This window comes from Xyrauchen texanus, chromosome 50, assembly GCF_025860055.1.
Source record: "Xyrauchen texanus isolate HMW12.3.18 chromosome 50, RBS_HiC_50CHRs, whole genome shotgun sequence".
NCBI lineage: Eukaryota > Metazoa > Chordata > Actinopteri > Cypriniformes > Catostomidae > Xyrauchen > Xyrauchen texanus.
This window is the reverse complement of record NC_068325.1, coordinates 14,448,938-14,455,602: the sequence shown is the minus strand read 5'-3', so window position 1 is coordinate 14,455,602 and position 6,665 is coordinate 14,448,938.

The window sequence follows — 6,665 nt, the reverse complement described above, 5'->3', positions numbered from 1 at the left end:
TGCTGCTTAATTAAACATTAAAACACCGCCCATTATATCCTCTTTCTTTACACAAATAAATAAAAGTCAAACATTTCTTTCGCGATTACTATTTGTAACGTTTTTTCTTAGTTTCCTCTCTTTTGTATTTAAATTATAACAAAATATGTCTTATTAGTAGTATTATTTCTCGATTTTTTTAACGTTAAAATACTCACCATTTTTATAACCACAAGACATAAAATATATGTGTATAAACATTATATAGTGTGATAAAATCACTTTAAACATTTTCTGTGTAAAGTTATATCAAATTTTACAACTTCGTTACCATGACGATTTAATGTCAACAAACCCTAAAACGACTATAAACAAATATGATTTAAACAATTTTAAAGCTCAAATAATACATGAGTTTTAACAGTAGAATTAATGTAAGTGCTTTTATAAAAATATAAGCTTCACATTTCTGTCTTTAAACTCTCCAATAATTGGCCCACATTCACTTAAATTGTGTCTCACTGTAACCTTGATTTTTCCTTCTTCCTTTTTTTTTTTTTTTTTTAAGAAAAAGTGGTCAAAATGCTTTAATTTGTTAAACATTTTCTGATTATTTCAATTTGGCATTTCATAATATCTCAAGTATTCTATAAATAAATTAATCTCGAACATTTTTCATACATTTACATTACATTTATGCATTTGGCAGATGCTTTTATCCAAAGCAACTTACAGTGCACTTATTACAGGGACAATCCCCTCCCGGAGCAACCTGGAGTTAAGTGCCTTGCTCAAGGACACAATGGTGGTGGCTGTGGGGATCGAACCAGCAACCTTCTTATTAACAGTTATGAGCTTTAGCCCACCACGCCACCACCACACCTAAAGAATGTTTTTTATAAGGGCCTTTAGTCACTGCAACAAGAGGGCTTTTTTTACCCCAAATACTATCTTTCCACTTATTGAAAAGTTATTAAAAATACTTCTGCGATATATTGACTGTGAACAAAAATTTACTTAAGGAGTGACCGCTCTCTGCTGAACATCGACGGCTCCTCTGTGGAGATCATCAAGAGCACCAAATTCCTTGGTGTTCACCTGGCGGAGAACCTCACCTGGTCCCTCAACACCAGCTCTATCACCAAGAAAGCCCAGCAGCATCTCTACTTTCTTCGAAGGCTGAGGAAGGCACATCTCCCACCCCCCATCCTCACTACATTCTATAGAGGGACTATTGAGAGCATCCTGAGCAGCTGCATCACTGCCTGGTTTGGGACTTGCAACGTTTCGGACCGCAAAGCACTGCAGAGGATAGTGAGGACAGCTGAGAAGATCATTGGGGTCTCTCTTCCCTCCATCAAAGACATTTACAAAAAGCACTGCATCTGCAAAGCAACCAGAATTGTGGACAACCTCACACACCCCTCACACAAACTCTTCACCCTCCTACCGTCTGGCAAGAGGTACCGAAGCATTCGGGCCCTCACGGCCAGACTGTGTAACAGCTTCTTCCCCCAAGCCATCAGACTCCTCAATACTCAGAGACTGGACTGACACACACACAGGTGTCCTGAGTTGCACTTTAATTATTGTCACTTTATACCTGGCTGCTACCTCAATAACCGCTATGTGCACAGAACACTATCTCATAGTATGTTATGTTTACATTTGGCATTTTTAGAAACTGTCATCTTTTTGCACTACTGTGTACTGGTCGGCGCTGCACTGTCTCTCACTGTGCCTATTGTCCTAGTAATTTATTGTACTGTCCCGTACTTTTTGCAAACATTTGCACGTGTACTTTATATAGGTATATATAGGTATTTTATATAGGTATATATAGGTATTTTATATAGGTATGTTATTTAGTCTGTGTAGTCTAATGTGGTTGTGTGCTTGTCCTATGTTGTTTTATGTAGCACCATGGTCCTGGAGGAACATTGTCTTGATTCACTGTGTACTGTACTAACTGTATATGGTTGAACGACAATAAAAACCACTTGACTTGAAAATGAGTATTTTTTCTAAAAAATAAATGTGATAATTTCAGGGATTCTCATAATCTAAATACATTTGCAGTATTAATTATTATAATTTTTTTTATCAAATTCAAATTACCTCAAAATTGCACACAATGATATCATAGATCAGGAATATATAGTGACAAACAGGTGTTAAAAGGATAGTTCTCCCCCCCAAAAAAAAAATCTCTCATCATGGGGAGTTGCGTGACGCCATGCGAGGGTCGTACGTGTGAACAACTATCTCTGCGCATTTTGCTAGTTTGTAATTATTTTTGTGTCTTACACCGGTGAGATTCCAAACACTCTGTTTCATAACTGTTGAAGAAAATATGTATAAAAAAAATCTAAATCCTTGGGCTCTGGAGACATTAAAAGACATTTACGTGCTCAAGCTGAAGCCCCTGACAAGGCCACAGATCAGGGACTCAATTTGGATGGTGTGGCAGGAGAAATGCGATGCCAACTGTCAAGCATGTCTGTAATGCTGACGAAGGTTGTAGCGGACCTGGAGGATCTTGCTGTAATACGTTGATCGATTACGGTGATGGAGGCAAAATTCTCTGAGTTGGTTACTAGATTGCCGGACGTCGAGAAATGGATTGATTGTCTGGAGTCATCAGAGAGGGAATTAGCTGCTAATCTGCTAGCGACCAAAGGTGATTTGCAGTGCGTCTGGGAAAAGTTGGAAGACCTTGAGAATTCCAATCGGCGAAACAACGTCCGAATTGTTGGAATTCCTGAGCATGAGGAAAGAGATATGGTGAAATTCCTATACGAGCTCTTTCCGAGTCTGCTTAAAATAGCATCCCATAAACTGGAAATTGAGCAAGCTCACAGAGTCCAGGCTCGCAGATCTGCTGAGGGACACGGGCCCCAAACAATTCTGGCCAAATTTCTGAGATCATCCGATAAAGATCTTGTTTTATGCAACTGCCAGAGGAAACTGAAAGTTTTTTTTGAGTGTGTGTGTTGGTTCCGCCTAGCGTCTGGAGTTTGTTTTGTGGAAGAACACACCTTCGGGACAGTTATGTGGATAAATCTACATGTTCTATGTGTTTATTTTGCCTATTGGCTGGAGTTTGTTTTATAGATTTTTTCTGTTATGTAATTCTGTCTCACAAAATTTGTGCAGAAGCACTGGACTTGAGCAATCCGACAGCAAAATTGTCACAGGGTCTCTCGTAGGCATACATGGACTGTTTGAGATTAGAGGGATGGACGTCGGTAGCCGCTGTCGTGCGCGGGTTTAATGCGCACATTTTTCTTTTTTCTGTTTGTTTGGTTCTGGGTTTGATTGTTGCACTAATGTTGGAAAGTGGTCACAATCTATTTTTTCTAATATGTCAAAATGTCAAATGTTAATATGAGTGGATTGTCTCTCTTCACATGAGCACCCCATAAATTATCTTCTTTAACGTAAGAAATATGATATAGTGCTTCTTCAAGAAACACATATTTCCCTCCAGGAAGCTGAAACATTTCTGAAGATATGGGGTGGACATGTTTTCTTTTGTGCTGGCTCAAGTAAGAGCAGGGGAGTCATTACACTCATAAGTAAACATCTACAATTCAAATGTCTCAAACAGATTAAAGATATATTAGGAAGAGTCATTTTTGTTTTAGCAGAAATTCAGGGGCAAAGGTTGATTATGGCTTATATTTATGCACCTAACGTTGATGATCATGGCTTTTTTTATAGATCTTGAAGGGATGTTGCAAGCAGCTGACACCCCTCATGATATAATACTGGGAGGAGACTTTAATCTTTTGATTGATTCAGTCCTTGATCATAGTGAAGCAAAAGTGTGTAATTCTCCTAGAGCAACAGTGACACTTCACAGGATGTGTCTTACAGATATTTGGAAACTTTTGAACCCATCTGGTAAGGACAATATATTTCTTTCATCAGTCCATAAGATTTATTCTAGAATATATATAATTTTATATATATCTAAGTTCCTCACCTAACATTTTAGTCTCAGATCATGCCCTGGTGAGTTTAGCGATGTCGCCACATATGGAGAAAAAGAAATCATATAGTTGGCGCGTTAATGTATCCCTTTTGCGTATCCCTTTAATGTATCACTTGGAGGAGCTTGACAAGATAATTAAGGCCTAGCCTACATGCAAGGCTCCGGGGCCAGACGGCTTTGCCGCTGAATTTTTTAGATCTTATGCTACAAAAATGGCTCCTCTTTTGTTAGAAGTTTATACTGAATCATTAAAGAATTTAAAGCTTCCTCCAACCATGACACAAGCCTGGATCAGTCTGATTCTTAAAAAGGACAAAGATTCAATCGAGTGTAAGAGTTACCGTCTAATTTCCCTGATCCAGCTAGACATTAAAATATTGTCAGAAAATCTTTACTATTAAGTAAAGTTATGACATCTCTTATATATATATAGATCAGGTGGGGTTTATTCTAGGCCACATCTCCTCTCATAACATCAGGGTTCAAATCAATGTTATGTGGTAAGTAGCGAATGATCAGACTCCAGTTGCTGCCATCTCACTTGAAGCCGAAAAGGTGTTTGATATGGTAGAATGGGATTATCTTTTTAAGATTTTGGAAATATATGGGATCGGAAATACTCTTATTGGATGGATTAAGTTACTTTATATACACACTGTAGTGGTGGTACAAACAATTGGATTAATTTCAGATTATTTTAATCTGGATATGGGCACCCGGCAGGGTTGCCCTATTTTCCCCATTATAGTTCTGTCTTGCCCTGAAACCATTAGCAGCTGCGATAAGAAAGGAGAATGATTTTCATCACATCAGGGTTGATGGTGGGAGGAGTGGGCTTTTGCTTTATGCTGATGATATTTTATTATTCGTCTCCAACCCCACTAGATCTATGCCTTGCATTCACAGAATTATTCATTCCTTTTCTAAATTCTCAGGATACAAAGTCAATTGGTCTAAATCTGAAGCTTTGGCTCTGACTGTCTAGTAATGGCCTTTCAGCCAGGGTGCCTTTCAGTATCCCAAACAGGACATTAAGTATTTGGGCATTTTATTCCCAGCAAATTTGTCTGATTTAGTTAATGTTGACCCTTTAATAAAAAGGTTTTCAAGCAATGTGGGCAGGTGGGCTTCATTAAATGTATCGATGATTGGGAAGGTTAATGTTATTAAAATGGATTGTATTCCAAAATTCAACTACCTGCTACAATCTCTCCCTATAGATGTCCTTCTCTCTTCTTTTATTCTTTCAATTTTATGGCATAGCGAAGTCCTTCATTTGGAATGGTAAACATCCCAGATTACATTTCAATAAGTTACAAAGGCCAATTGACAAAGGTGGGTTAGGCTAAGATTTATTTTTATTATTATGCATTCGGTCTCAGGCATTTGGCTCATTGGTTGCTTCCACCTGAAAGTTTTATGGTTTTATATTGAACTGGAATTCCTTGCCCCTATTTCGCCATTACAAAGCCTTTCTATAAAACTAATCGGAGAAGTTAAGTTACACCCCGTTGTCTCGCATTTGTACTCGGTATGGACAAAAGTGTCCAGAGTGTTTTATTCTGACATTTATTTAAATATTGCCTTGAGCATATGGCTGAACCCCAAATTATGTTTGGTCAGAGTAAATTGGGAGGGGTGTTATTACACTCGGTGACTAATACCTTTGGTAAAAACTTTTTGGGATTCCCAGATCTCAGTTCTATAAGTATTTACAGCTAAGCCACCTGCTCTGTACGGTTTTTGGGAGTAGTTTACACCCCGCTAAAGCAGCAGATACTCTGGGAGTTGTGATTACTGCTTTTGGAAAAGGTCATGAGGCATCAGTGTATTACTCCCTGTTAACTCAGAGTCTGGGGGACAGAGCTTTAACGTCTATCAAGAGATTATGGGAGAAAGATTTAAACTTGGTATTGGAGGAGGGAGAGTGGGCTAGAATAAAAAAAAAAATGTAAAGTTTGCATGTAGAGTTTCAAGGGCTCACCTTTATGCAATTGTGTCCAGTAGACACAAGTCTACTGGACCCCCTGTAGATTGCATAAGCTTGGTCTTAAAGACACACCCACCTGCTGGCGATGCCAATATGAAGATGGAGACACAACCCAAGTCTTTTGGGGATGTGTTAAGATCCAATAATTTTGGTTGAAGATTCAGAGTTTTATGTGTGAGGTATTGGGCTCTCAAATTGTATTTTTTTTCATTGTTTAGTAGTAAAAATTTTACCTACAGAGCTGAAATATTCTTCTAAAATCTTTGTTTGAGATCAGCAGAAGAAAGAAAGTCATACACATCTGGGATGGCATGATGGTGAATAAATAAGAGAATTTACATTTTTGGGTGAACTATCCCTTTAAGAAAAGTACTGTGGTAGTTTTTGTTGCTGGTTAGTGTTTTGGGAGAAAATAGACACAAAATTGCCTTTTATTCCAGGGGGCCTTTAGCCCCGTTGTACCCTATATTTCTTTCAAAATCTTTTAAAGAATGTATTTCTTTTTTCCTCTCATTTTAATTTATTATTAAATCAAATATTTAGTAATTTTTTATCACTAAACTATTGAACTATTGATTTTCTATCTCTACTCCCCTATGATATAAACAGCAAAAAGCTTATAAATAAAACATTTAAAAAACACTGCCTGCCTAAGCCATTCATGACAAATCTCCAACATTAATCATCATTAAAGAGGTT